This window comes from Ictidomys tridecemlineatus, chromosome 6 (genome assembly GCF_052094955.1).
Source record: "Ictidomys tridecemlineatus isolate mIctTri1 chromosome 6, mIctTri1.hap1, whole genome shotgun sequence".
NCBI lineage: Eukaryota > Metazoa > Chordata > Mammalia > Rodentia > Sciuridae > Ictidomys > Ictidomys tridecemlineatus.
In genome coordinates, this window is record NC_135482.1 from 149139509 (window position 1) to 149155021 (window position 15513).

At 34.2% G+C, this 15513-nt stretch overlaps 1 protein-coding gene across 1 annotated transcript in view; it reads left to right on the plus strand.

The window, feature by feature from the left end:
* Nucleotides 1-15513, plus strand: part of Diaph3 (diaphanous related formin 3) — a 455034-nt gene that overhangs the window by 227805 nt on the left and 211716 nt on the right. The gene's annotated exons all lie outside the window — the stretch shown is intronic.

The following is a 15513-nucleotide window of genomic DNA, read 5'->3' on the forward strand; positions in this document are numbered from 1 at the left end:
CTGTTTGGAATGAATATTATTGAAAACTATATCCATGGCTATTCAAATCTTAGTATGTTTCTCTTGAGACTGTTATAAGCATTGGATGATTCTTTTAAATTATTCTTGTTATTAGTTTGCACCCTTTTTCACATGCTTCTTCCAGGATCTAGGGGTTAGTATAAACCCACCTAGTTTTCTCTAACTTAGTTTAGTCCTTATTAGTTTAGATCACTCTAAGTTATCATTGGTTTTTACCTTAAAAAATTTCAGACATTTAATGCTTCTGTAATTTTTTATAACCTTATTTATGTCTTCTATCTCATTCAGCAACCTAAATCAAGATAATAATGTTGTTATTTGAATTGAAAGATAATTTTTGTATTTTCCACTCTAGTATATATTTTCTTTGAAGATCTTTTGTTCTCAGATTTCTTCTTAATTTTTTCTATACATGGCACAGTGAAGTTATGTTGGCAAAGCTCATAAAAGGCCATACACAGACTCTTTACATCTTTATTAGGTAGTCCACAATAATGCATAAGTGATTTATGAGTTTAACCAAATATACTGACATTCATAAATAATTTGAGATTTTTAGTGGTTGAACTTAACATTGGTTTCACTGCTGATAGATTGGGCATATTTAAGAAGTTTCCTAATATTAAATTCAGCTCTCATTAAATAATTCTAAAGAAGTGGCACCAGGTAGCAAGTTTTCCATTAATATAAGTCTTAGCCTTTTGGTGTTACAAAGACTTGGGTTTCATGGATGAACTTAGGCTTTGAGCTTATGTTGGTGTTTTAGTCAGCTTTTTCACCACTGCTACCCAAAGACCCAACCAGAATGATTTCAGAGGAGGAAAAGTTTGACCTTCAATTTCAGAGGTCTCTATTTATATAGACCACCATCTCCATTGCCTTAGGCACTAGGTGAGGCAAACCATCATGACAGAATAGTGTGGTGGAGGAAGCAGCTCAGGGCCTGGCAGAGATTTCTACTCACAAGAACAAAATATATATACCCCAAAGGAATGTGCCTAGGGACCCTTCTCCTCCAGCCACACCCTACCTGCCCATAGTTACTAACTGGATAATTCATATCAGGGGATTAATAAACGGATTAGTTTAAGTTTCTCATAATCCAGTTATTTCACCTCTTAAGCTTTCTTGCATTATTTCACATATGAGTTTTTGTTTGATACCTCATATATTAACAATAAAAGGTGGTAATTGTACTATTGTCTGATATGTTTTGTTGAAGACCTAGTGTCCTTGACTAAGTAGTGATTATTTTGTCATTCACTTATTGGCAACTATTTATTGAATACCTGGATCTAGGCATTGCTCTAAGTTCTGAGTTCATTGTAGTGAGCATCTCTCAATTTTTGTGGGTAGTAATATATACATAAGCAAATATTTAATAACATGATATTAGTAGTAATAAATGCTCTGCAGGAAGCAGTGGGATGATAGTGAAAGATATCTCTTTAGGGTAGTTTGAAGGTCTCTAGGAAAAAGTAATGGTTGATCAGAAGCCTCAAGATATCAGTGAGATATGTGGGTATCTTGAGGAAGCATAGACAGAAGAAATCATGAGTCCCAACACCTTGAGGAATATGTGCATTTGGTGATGTGAAGTGAATGGTTGTGGCAGAGTGATTGAGGGAGAATTGTAGGAGATGAGTTTAGAGAGGCCACCAGGGCATTGTTAAATGTTAAAGACCATGAATTTTATTCTAAGAAAGCTGTGGAGAGTTATAACAAAAGATTGAAATAATCAGATAGATGCTTTAGGAGTGTTTTTCTGGCAGCTGACTGGGGAAACAGATCTGGGATGGGGAGCATAGGAGAGGCCAATGGTTGGTTATTGTGTAGTTTAAATGATCTTAATTATTAAGGTATGAGTCAGTGTTGGCTTGACAGACTTGATGGGTCAGTGGCAAGAAGCAGTTAGTTTCTGGTTTATTTTGAAAATAAGGAAGATAGAATTCCTGTAGATTGGAATTGGTATATAGGAACAATCAAGGATAGCTTCCAGTTATTAACTTATGCAATTAGAAAGAATTCCCTCTTACAGAAATGTGGAAAAGCCTTGTACAAGGAATGGATTATGAGAGGGATGATCACTTTTAAATGTCTGTAGATATCCAGGTGGACATATCATGTGTTCATTTGGGATATGAACTGGGAGTTCAAGGCTGAAGTCATAAATTTTGGAGCCAGTAGCACCTGGGTGGCATTTAAAGCTGTGGGTCCAGATGAGATTCCTGAGGGAGTGAATTAGAAATTTAACAACGGAAGCAGTGAAGGACAAACCTGGCTGTTGTTCTCAGTCTTCTCCCTGGAGGGGGACTCAGCAGCAGCAAGGTTTTGTTTGTGTTTGCTGTTGGTTACTACCTCTCTGAGGAACATTGCAATCCCTGATCTAGGGAATTGTACAAGGTGATTTTATACTATGATGCTATTGTATTTTATTTCAAAAAGTAAGCTTTGGTTGGAGTGAGATGGCTATTAGGCATCTGTAGAGTATGTAATTCATCAAGGACCTTTGGAAAAAAGTTAGTGTTCATGAGAATGTATCTCTAGAAGAACAAAAACGGCCTTTTCCTCCATACCTTGTTTTATGGAATAATCCCTAATACATCATCATAATAAATGTATAGTACCTATATTATACATTAAGATAAAGTTAAAATGCCAAAGTATGCAGCCATGTTCTTTGATAAAATAACTCTCATTTAATCAAGAGATTGAGTTCATTTATTTCAGTTCTACATCAAAATAATAATATCAAACACTGCCATTAAGTGGAAAAATCATTCACATGCTATCAATTGTGTTTTCTGTATAGAGTGGGAGGATAAGTAGAATTGAGATCTGAATGAATTTTCTTATGAGCTTTTGTTAGCCCTTTTCCCTTGAAATTAGTAGAATGTCAGCTGTATTAAATAACTCTGCAATTCTTTAATTTATTAGAACTAATAAAAACACAGCATGATCGGAATAATATGCTATTTCTTGAATTGCTAACACTAGTGAGTTTCTCCAAAAGTTTGAAATTTTGCTGTGATTTATATTAATCTCTCTCCTTTTTTTGCTTGATGGCAAAAAATACGAAATTTTGCTTTTGTTTTCCATAACATGCATGTAAATGTTCAAAAGAATTTGGTATTGAGAAATAATATATATCTCAGTTTGTCTCTAATCCATTCTATTGTTAACTCAGCAGCCATTAATTTAAATCAGATAATATTCTACTTCAAGCCTTACCCCTACAGTGGCATTCTACTTTCAAGAGAAATCCTAAATCTTTGCACTGGTCTACAAGGTTCTACATATCTCCACCTCATTGTTTCTTGATTCATCTTCTACTGCTAACCCCTGGCTAACTCAGCTAGAACAGCATGGCCTCTGTACTCTTTCTCAGATGTGTCAGTCATATTCTTGGAGTGTGATTCTCAAACACTATAGCACACTTGTTGTTTACTCCAAAAACAGTACTTTCTTCTGTTCTCTCTCCTGTACTTTGTGTCTGACTAGTCCCTGGCTCTTTCCCATTTCTTCTACCATTTGAATAAGAGTTTTACTTAGATTTTGTCTTTTAGTCTTTTCTTCCTATACTTCTTTTTTTCTCAATGATTTTATCCACCCCATAATTAGAGCTTGCAAAGGTTCTTGTACTTTGGCTTTTAAATATACACATTTTTAAATGTGCAGAGTAGCAAGGGGGATGAGTTAAGGGCAACATTTGGACCCTGCCTTCTCTGGTTATTCAGATAGCTTGTTCTCTCAGGTCCTTTCAGTTTTTCTTTATAGGTCAGCTTTTGAAGGTCTTCTCCAAGTTCTCTATTTGAAAATGCATGCTCCATTCCATGTTTTATACAGAGCAGCTTTCCCCTTTGCTCTGCTCTGTTTTTCTAGTACTCATCATCTTCTCATTTATTGTATTGTGTTCTATCCATTAGTCTGTTTGTCTGCGGTAAGAGTGTTCATGAGGGCAAAAATTCTCTCTGGTGTCTATGAATTTCTATTGTTTTGAACATTGCCTAGTATATGGTTAGTACACAATAAATATCTGATAAATGAATAAATAATTTCCCCAAGACATTTTAAGATTTATTTTAAATGCTAAAAAAATAACACCATTTAGCTCCTAGTTTGCTGAAGCTTGCCAGGAAACATGTTCAATTGAATCTGAGTTAAAATAACTTGTCTCAGTATTCTAAATATTTTCAGGTATCCTTCACTGCATCTCTAGCCTGACTAGACAGAGCTAGGTTAGAATTATGGATTTACCATATTCTAACTGTTTTAGTTTTTTGTTGTTGTTGATGTGACCAAAGTACCTTACTTGAATTCAGAGTTTTAGTCTGTGGTCAGCTGGTTCCATTGCTTTGCACCTAAGGTGAGGCAGAGCACTACTACAGAAGTGTGTGGAGGAGGAAAGCTCTCAGCTTATGGACGACAGAAAGCAGAGAAGAGAGGTAACTTACAAGGGACTGGGCAAATATATACCCTTCCAGGGCATGCCCATAGGGACCCACTTCCTCTAATTATACCCTATGTATTACAGTTTCCACCATTTCCCAAGAATGCAGTCAACTTATTGATCATTCTGGATTAATCCACTGATGAGGTCAGAGCCCTGATGATATAGGCACCTGCCAAATGCCCAACCTTTGAACATTATTGCATTGGGGAACAAGCTTCAGTACATGGTCCTTCTGTGGACATTCCAGAGCCAAACCATAGCACTGTCTGTGAGACCAGACATGTTTCTTAGCACCTCTCAATTTCATTTTATTTTGAAAATGCATGAATACAGATCTCATCTCTTAGAGTTGTGGTAAGGTTTTGGAAAGCTTATGAGTATTATATGTAGTGCCCAATTGTGTTTGCTGCTGTCATCATCCTTGTATTATTATTTTGTGTGTTTTTCTCCTCATATGTTGTAATGCAATTAAGTTAGAATTTTCTTGGTCCTTTAGCATGTTTTATGTATTGAACATATTTTACGTTTACACTTTTGTTCCTATCACTGAGTGTTACAGATAACCTCTAATTCCAAATCCAATTTATATAATCTCACCTCTCATCTTATTTGCTCTTGACTTCTGGTCAGCATTTCATCCTATTTGTTACATGTACTTTCTTCTGTTCTCTCTCCTGTACTTTGTGTCTGACTAGTCCCTGGCTCTTTCCCATTTCTTCTACCATTTGAATAAGAGTTTTACTTAGATTTTGTCTTTTAGTCTTTTCTTCCTATACTTCTTTTTTTCTCAATGATTTTATCCACCCCATAATTAGAGCTTGCAAAGGTTCTTGTACTTTGGCTTTTAAATATACACATTTTTAAATGTGCAGAGTAGCAAGGGGGATGAGTTAAGGGCAACATAATGAACATTTCAGTTATGATCAACTATCATGACTCTAAGTTCTCATATTGAGACAAGTTCTTTTCATGGAAATGTTCTTCAAAAGTATCAAATTACCAAAAATTTGATAAGGTTCTTTTCTCATATGTGTTGTATATGCTGGAGGCACTTTTACCTCTCTAACTAGGTAAATGCAACTGAGAACCTTAACCTTACGAATCCCCCTGAAAATGAAATCATCTAGTTGTATACAATAATAGATTGGTGGTTGTTAAGAAAATCCCAAAGGATTGGGGTTGTGGCTCAGTGGTGTAGTGCTTGCCTAACATGCATGAGGCACTGGGTTAGATTCTCAGCACCACATAAATGTAAAATAAAGATATTGTGTCCACCTAAAACTAAAAAATAAATATTAAAAAAAAAGAAAGTTCCAGGACCAAAAGTAAAAAAAAAAAAAACTACAAATTTACATAACTATCTGGGATGTTTGTATGCCATCACATGCCGTGAGATTAAAATATTTTTTTTAATCTTCAACATTTACTTTTTATTTATTTTATTTTAATTTATTTGTTCTAATCAGTTATACAGGACAATAGAATGCTCTTTGATTCATTATATACAAATGGAGCACAACTTTTGACTTCTCTAGTTGTACCCAAAGTAGGGTCATGCCATTCATGCAATCATACATCTTTCTAAGGTAATGATGTCCATCTCATTTGACCATCTTTTCTACCTCCATGCCTTCTGCTTTCCACCCCCATGGAGATTAAAATCGTACTCTACATTAGTTTGGTCTGATTCTTTTTTAAAATTGTGGTATCTGTGACTCTTTAAACTTTAAAAGATAGCACTTTGGACAATAGGAGTAGGAAGAAAAGATTATTTTTGGAATTTTACGTTAAGAGTGTAAGTATTGCATCAAATAAGCCACTGTGGAGCAGGCAACTAATCACGTAACAATCATATTATTTGACTTTTATTTAGTGGTTTATGGTTCACAATGTATGTTTATATAAGTTTATCTGATATATTCCTTACTATAACTCCTTAGAGTTTCAAGAAGTGGAATCCATAAAACTAAGTGACTTTAACCAAGAACCATCTCCCACCTTAAGCAGAAGAGAAATATTCATACTGAGGATTTCTGAGCACACATTTTTCATACTGGACTTTTTTCCCATCACACCATGTTTCTAAGTACAAGACTCTCACTATATTGGTAAGGAAGTAGATGCGTACAAGTGAGAAAAAGGTAAATTAATACAAAGGGAAAGATTTTTACAGACTCTAGCCTACACTGTATTTTTGTTCAGTACCAGTACTGTCTCTGCTTTTTTTTTTCATTGAAGAAACCAAATATTTTTTTTTTTTCTTTAAAAATACAGGGACCAGATAGGTGGGAAATCTCAGTCCTCCTGTAAAGAACCTGGTGACAGAGAACAACCTTGTTTGATTCCCTCTTGAGATGTGACCAACTTCCCTTGGGATCATCTCCTTTTTCTGTTTCTAGGTTAACAGAGAAACTGGGACTGTGATGGTGAATAGTTGAAAACTTATCTGAGATATCCAAAACCAATTGTGTTAAGTTTTACAGAACTTAACTTACCCTGTGGCTCCTGGAACAGAGTATGGTGGTCCCATATATATGTCGTTAATAGTAGTATTTGCCTGAGTTGTTTTTTCCTTGCTCTTTGTTTTGCTTATATTTTTCATTCAATTGTATGTTTCATTAAACATCCTTATCTTCCATACCAGACTTTGCTCATTTAAAAGGATAAGTGTGTTTGTTTTCTTTCCTATAATATTGGGTCACATTTCTTATCCTGAAATTCAGCTGTTACCCATTATTACTATTACTTTTCTTTTTTATCCAACGATACAAATTTTGTGTCTAACTCTAGATATTCTAGTTAGGGGAGGAGATATAGAGAAGTCAGTGTGATTTTTTTTTTCCCCGTTAGTAGAAAGCTAACATGAATTTATGTACCACCAATATCACCACTTCCAAGTCATTTAACTTCCTTTATTTGCCCAAATTGGTATCTGCTTAGAAAATCTAGGAATTTGTCCAAATTCCCTTCTGCTAGGGCAGACTTACTTTATATGTTTGTACCATACCACTGCCTTCCATTTATTCATTAAAGAATGAATAGTCAGTATATGAATTTTAACTTAAAGGTTTTCATTGTTTGTGACTTTATGCTGAAACTGTTTTGTCAGTGTTTTCTTCATTTATCAATGAACAATGATGTGTCTCTTTCTTTCTATAGTTAGCCATATGACCTTACTGAAATGTAATGCTGTGAACGAGATTATTTCTATCCAATTTTATCAATGTTTCCTTTGAAAGTAGCTCCCCTTGGAACCACTAGTCACAATAAAGCACCTAGATCATTCAGATCAATTGAATGGTAGTATTTTCTGAAAGGATTTAAGTGTCTTAACAGCTTTATATTATGGTTTTCCTTGACAGTATCTTTATATATGTTTTACCCAATGTCTGGCCCAGAATTTTAAAAACCATTCTCAATTTTGAATGTAATTAACAGAAAGCTAGTTGAGTGAGTTTTTTGATGGCCATTCCCCTTATTATTCTATTTTCTGTATACTGTTCTGTTTTCTTACTTTATGTGACTTTTTGGAGTATTTTCTTTATTAATCTTTTCTTTCCTTTTTTCCCTTAGGATGGAGTGTTTCTTCTGTGATCTTAGCTCCTTAATTCTTCCTGGATTCTTATAACTTCCTTTGAAATTATCCATGACTTTCATTGCTGGTTGGAGTAATTATCTAAAAGTGTAGACCTCTTTTTCTCCAACTTTTCCATCCTTAAAATATAGGTTTCGACATATGACTTTGATAACTGTGGGTCTTAGTTATAGTTTTACCTTTTATTTCATTCACTCCCTGAATCCCCTTTTCTCTTGGCTTCAATAGGCTTTCCTTTGTCTTCCTCAAACCTTAGTATCTACACAGTTCTCCTTTTCAGTTTAAGTTGCATATCCCATACCTAACTCCTTTATATTTATTTATATTAGAGGCAGCACCTTTGCATCCAACTCATTTTTTGACTGTTAAGACTCCTTATTAATCATTAATTAGATTATTATTTAAACATGTATTGGAGTGATTTAATTAGAGTACTCCAATAATGTTCCTGCCCAAGCAATGGCCTGAACTTAAGCATGAACCCAAGCACTGAATGAATTTCTGGAAGGCTTGTGATTTATTTTTTAGAAATCTCCGAGTGAATTTTATTTGTGCTATTGCAGTGTGAGAATAAAAAGCATGGGGGCTGGGGATGTGGCTCAAGCAGTAGCACACTCGCCTGGCATGCGTGCGGCCCGGGTTCGATCCTCAGCACCACATACAAACAAAGATGTTGTGTCCGCCGAAAACTAAAAAAAAATAAATATTAAAATTCACGCTCTTGCTCTCTCTCTTAAAAAAAAAAAAAAAAAGCATGAATAGTCAAGACTGAGAAAAACAGCCTGATGTCATTGTTAATGGGTTTATGTTTGAAATACATTCAGAAACTCTCTTTTCTTTTGTGTGTGTGTTTTTGTGTAGTGTTGGGGATTGAACCCAGGACTTTGTGCATGCGAGGCAAGCACTCTGCCAACTGAGCCATAGCTTCAGTCCCTCAGAAACAATTTTGACATTAACACTGTGGCATCAGAGAAAGGGCAAATTTTGTAAAATGACATAGACAAAATAAATGGCAAGGAATCAGTCATTTAAAAATATTTTGGTTAGTTATTGTTTGAGGATGTAAGCTAGTTAGCAAATATCATAGGAAAAGGCCCTCTTACTAATTTTGAATAAGTGAATGTGTAATATGAGGACTTTTCTATATCACTGTTTGAAGCTCATCTGCCCTGACCCTGCCTCTGCAAATACCACCAAAAACTGAATATTAACTAAGGAGATTAGCTATGGGAGATAGAGATAGAAGGGTCAGCTGGTTATTCCCAGGACCTTACTCTGCTGTTTTGTTTGTTGTTTGGAACTTTTTTTCAGCTCCAGGTTTCTCTTTTACTCTGTGATTAACCTTTACCTCATCCACTGATCAATCTTGAACATGTAATTAATTAACCACTTGCAAGTTCAGAGGATTTAACCAAAGTGACTCTTGAATGAAAGTATCATGTTCATTGTATTTTAATGATTTCTCAAAATCCCTCTTTTGTTAAGTGAAATTCTGAAAATCAGGCAGGGATTGTGCAGCTTATATTATATTTGTTTCATCAATGTTACTGAAATAGCAATGGAAAACTAAATTTAATGTAGACTATTATTATGGTTATTAATCTTAGAAAAATATTATTTAGAGAACTGATATTTCCATGGATGGAGGTAGTGTACCAGTTCTTGTGTTTACTATTTGTTGTTTATCTTTTTGTCAACTTACTAGCTCCTGCTCTTTATTTTGCTGTATTATATAGAGTTACATTAGAGTTTGGAATATATATTTCTCCAAGAGAATTTAAGTGTCTTTTAAAAAGTCTTCTGGCTGGGCACCGTGGAGCACACCTTTCATCCCTGTGGCTCAGGAGTCTTAGGAGTTCAAAGCCAGCCTCAGCAAAAGTGAGACACTAAGCAACTCAGTGAGACCCTGTCTCTGAATAAAATACATAATAGGGCTGGGGATGTGGGCTAAGTGGTTGATTGCCCCTGCTTTCAATCCCGTTGCCCCCAATGCCCCTTCCCCCTCCAAAAAATGTCTTCTGGATGTCCTGACATACATGCCATTTGATTTTTTTTGTTGCCAATTCAAGATTGTCTTTATTTTTATTACTCCCTCTGTTTGGGCTCAAGTGTCATTTCCTCACAGAAGTACTCATTATAATGATTCTACTCACCATTATTCTCTACCTATGTTATCCCATTTTCATGGATTCATAATGCTTATCCCTGTCTAAAATGATATTATCTGTTTAATTAGTTTTTCTCTTCTTTGTTTTCTTTCAAATCTAAAACATTGAGTGGCATGTAATAATTGTTCAATAAATATTCTCTATGTGAATGGATAATTACATTTTATTCTCATATAACTCCGGAAATAAGCATTATCATTGAATATATGAGGACCCTCAACTTGTTCACTCAACTATTAACTCTTCAGCCCAGCTATGGATCATTGCTTTTTATACTAAGAGCCAGCCTTCATTTCTTATGGTAGCAATCTGCTGCATGTGTGTTTTCTGTATTCAGGGTTGCTTTTAGTGGTGGTGTTCTGTATACTTCATTAATGGAGTAATTTAGTATTAATATTTGAAGATCAACTAATCTAATATTAGAGACAAATTACTTTAAAATGTCCAACTAGGAACTTGAAATGTTGCTAATTCAGAATAAATTTTGGGAAATTGGTTATTTTCTGCTTTTTAAACTTTGGAAGTTTAAATCTTCTATTTATATAGGTAAAATGTGGGGCATTTAAGTTCATAGTAAAATTGTGGGTTAGTTTTTTGATGGTAGCATTGTTTGTTTGTTGTTTGTTTGTTTTTTGGTATAGTACATGATGGTTTCTATTCATTCAGACTATCTATGTAGTTCTGAAATTTTATGGCACAATCTGCTTAATTTGTTTCATTTGGAAAAACAAAACAAAGCATCATTACAGTAACATACTAATTACTAGCCATGCATCATTCATTTGAAATAAAGCCTAAAGCATTTTCTAGTGGTAAGCAAACAGGTCTCTTATGAATCATCACTTTACAGAAAGCATTGTTTTAAGGTTGCTTTTTAGATCTGAGTATCATCTAGTGCCTGTGAAGCACTATATATTCTGCAAATCTCATTATGTGGATCTTTATATATTCTTGTAAGATTGCTCTGGAAACAATGGAAAAGGTAAGGCTGGACTTAATGAACTAAATTATTATGGAGTTAGGAAATTTTATTACAGCTGTTGCTTAAGGTATAATTATTACAGATGTATTTTGGTTTTTTTTATATTTTTTGCCATGTTTTTGAAGGTATCGTTGTTTCTAGAAAGGTTCATAAAGTTTAGTTTTAATAAATTGGGTAGATGCTATAATCAGTATTCTACTCTGTGTTTTCTTCATCAATACAAATGTAAAAATTTGATGAATGTATGTTATATACTAGGCTTCTCTAGGGGTCTCAAAATCTCTTATTCTGAACTAGTTTTTAATTATAAAGGAAAAAAAAGTAATAGTATTTGAAAAACATATAGACTCCACCTTATACATACACACATGCACATACCTATAGAGAAAATAAAGAAATGTGATCAATGGGCTAAATTGTGAAAACTGTTTAATCTGTGAGAAGAGTTTGGTGTTTTGTCTTTAAAACATGAAATTATAATATATTTTAAGATTCTAATAACATCAAGAAACCTAAATTACTAAAGAATAAATTTAATGAAAGATAAGTAAAGTATTAATAATGATGAAGCTAGAATCAAATATGCACTTCATCTATTTTCAGACAGTGGATAGCCAGTGGTGAAAAGTCACAATCCTTGAGAATCTCATGAATACCCATTCTTTGACTAATGAAAAATTTTCAATTAAAGCACAAGAGCTAAATTGGAGCAGATGTTTTGGTCCTTTTTAATCTGAGGAGGAAAGAATTTTTAGCTGCCAAATAGCAAGTCTGTAAGGCAGGGCACAAAGTGGAAGTAATTGTGCAAAAAGGGACACTCATCCTTGTGGAGACCCCGCTTTAGTCTTTGTCCAGGGCCTGGAATGTCCATACTCTGAAAAAGATTTTCAAGGTAGCCACTGCAACAAACTGTATAGCCAGCAAGCATTCCTAGAAGGCACTGGACTTCAGGCTCTGTCAAAATAAAGAGCTCTTCTTCACCCTTCCTCAACTTAGGTGGTATTCATTTGAACAGGAAAGGTTGAGCTTTAAGAATGAGGGTTACAGCAGAAAGAAGCATCTCCTCCAGACCACCCCTCAACAAAGCCTACATCAAGTTTCTTGATGAACTCTGCAGGGAAGATAATTTCGAGATTAAATACCATTAAGTTACAGAAACTAGGGAAATACTTCAGTTTCCACAGAACTAAACTAACAAAACATAAATTGGAGCCTATACAAGTTAAGATGTGATTTGCCTGCTAAAGTATGAACAAAGAGGTTTCAAAGGGATATAGAACTCAGGGTTCCTCTGATATATTACATGTACCAAGTTTAATGCTGAATTACAAATTAAAGAATGATAAAATGGGATACATTGTTAGGGAATAAAATGTAGACTCACATTCAAAGTTGCCCACATTTTCTATTTCCCTTGCATAGGTATAATGATTATGATGAATATGTTCAAAGAAGTTAAATTATCTCAAAAAATTAAAGGAAAAGATGCTCTTAATTAAGGAATCTGCAGGGATATGAAAAGTATAAAAATGTTCCATATGGAAATACTCGAACTGAAAAGTTCAATAACTAAATTGAAAAATTTAATGTAAGAGTTTAATAGTACATTGGAGAGAGTACAAGAGTCAGTGATTTTTAAGGCAGATTTATAGAGTATTTTAACTTAGGAATGTACAAGTCTTGGCTTTACTTTGATCCTATGAAACATGTAAAAAATGTACCATATGTACTTTGCTGTTGTATAGTTTTCTTAAATAATTTTAGCATAGCAGCTTTAATATCATAAGAGCACATTTATTTTAAAAACATTTTTGATATTCTGAATACTCCCTAGACATAAGGCACTTCAATAGCTTTTTTTTTTTTTGAAGCCTTTCTTCAAATGAAGTTAACTTTTCTTCCCCCCTTAGAAATTCTGAAGATCATGAACATATTGGCCTGCTAGCAGTGCAAGATAGAGATTTTTTTCACATAATTAGAAAAATTGGGTTTAAAAGTTTTCTCTGAGTGTCTTTCTTCTGTTATTAGATCACACCCCTTTCTCAAAGCACTCTGTCTTCACAAAGATGTATTTGTTTTTTCACATTTTTGTTTGTCATACCTCTCTTCAGGGAACTGAAGAATTTACTTAGTGTAGGCCACTATGAGTAGTGAGTGCAGTGTGGAGAGATAGAAATGTAAACAATTCAGCACAGTATTTTCATGGATGTATGAAGAAGAAATGATAAAAACACTTATGTAGTAGCAGGCATGTAGCAGTAGTAGATGTCATTCTCTTTAATGTGTTACCTAACAACTACTGTGGGGCAATTAAAAAATTCAGTCTTGGAAGAGAGCATGGTAGAAAGAAATTGTGTTCTGGATGATTTTTAAATGAGGGCTACCAATTTTTATATTTTGATGCTGTGAGTGTTAAGAATGTTTCATTAGTAGCAAGTTACATCTAAGCCCAGGTTCTGCTCCCATGTGACTTGAAGATGTCATTCATCTTAACTTTCCTGAAACTCTGTTCCTTTATTCCTTATAATAGGCATTTATGTAGTTTAAGAACTAAAGCTTTAGGGTACTATGCCTACAAGGACTGAAGGTAATATTTTTTCAAATCAGTCATTGAAAAATCAAATGAATGGTTAGTTTCATAATGATTTTAGGCAAGAATGTCAAAGACATTGAACTTGAACTAGAAAGTTTTTTTATGGATGTGCCTATGCAAATGCACACAGTAGGGTGTGGAGGAAACACTTGTTTGTCAGAAAAAAAAATCATTCCTGACAACTTCTTATTTAATAAAAAATATCTGTAAGGAGTCTAGATACATTGTTAAATAGAGTTGGTATAAAAGTGTCAAATTGATTCTGTTTTTCTCCCCAGAAAATAATGTATAAGATTAAGATTGTATGTGAAAAACAAAATGGTGATAAGAAAATGGAAGATTACATCTTCCCAGGGAGATTTTTTACTCTTTATCCTTTAAAAGAGAGCATATATGTTAAAAGAGCCACTACTATGACTTTGGTGCTTCTCACAGCACTGAGTGGGGCCAAGACTATACTTCTTGGTTCATTGATTTTTTTAAAGGTCTTTTCATTTTACTTTTGTCTCTGCTCTATTGCATACATTGCCAATGAGATAAAAAAAATTACCCTTAGAGTCCCAAACATTACTTCTTGTTCGATTTTCACTAGTTACTGGCTTTAAGTTTTCTTACTCAGGTAAGTGATATCTCTGAATGGTAGAGAGTAGGAGGTTTCAAGCATGGTACTCACTGCCTTCAAAAACTGAGTGAAAGCAAACTGTTTTGCTTCTTTATGTTGATCTTTGGGTTATCAATCATTGTCAAAGATTTTGTTGTCATGAGTATTTCTTCTGACATTATTATTAATTTCACTTTTACTATAATCTTTCCTTTGTTCTTTTTCTTAAGTGTTTTCTATTATTATTTGAGCAACACAACTGTCCATTTCTGTGCTAACTTGTTATTCTACTACAGCCAAGTCTTTAGTTCTGATTTTCTTTTTCTTTCTTTTTTGGGTACTGGAGATTGATCTCCAGGACACTCAACCACTTAGCCACACTCTCAGCCCTATTTTATATTTTATTTAGAGACAGGGTCTCACTGAGTTGCTAAGTGCCTTGCTGCTGAGGCTGACTTTGAGCTAGCAATCCTCCTGAGTCAGCCTCCTGAGCCACTGGAATTATAGGCATAAGCCACCACAACAGAATCTAAGTCCTCAATGTTGATGTAGTATTAGAAGTGGTGAGGATATTGGAACATTTTTTCAAGTTTACTTATACATATATGAATTTTTTCCCCCATACCATTTTACCTTTTTTATTTTATTCCATCTGAAGAAACAAACTTTTATTTAAGTCATGAGATGGAGAATCTTTGTATTATAATTAGATCCCAAGATTTGGGTCATGTTACATTAGCTTCAATTGAGTTTTTTGTTTATTTTTAAAAGGGCAACCATGTGGTCTAGGGCATTGTTGTACCTCCTAATAGTAAGCTAAAGACAGTAGCCAGGTCCACATGATCTCTCAGGTTCCATTCTCAGCAATTTTTTAAAAATACATTCATTTAATAATAGTCAAAATATAAATTTATTTAAATTTGCAAGAAAGAATAATATGAAAGGGATACCTAATTTAAAAAAAAAAAAAGTGTTGTTCAAAGCTCTGTTTTAAGTTACCTTTCCTGACATTGCTTTGTCAGGGCTTTTAATGAACTTTTAGCAATTTGTTCTGCATTACATCATAGACTTTATCTCTTCAAGGTATCTGTCCCTAGAGC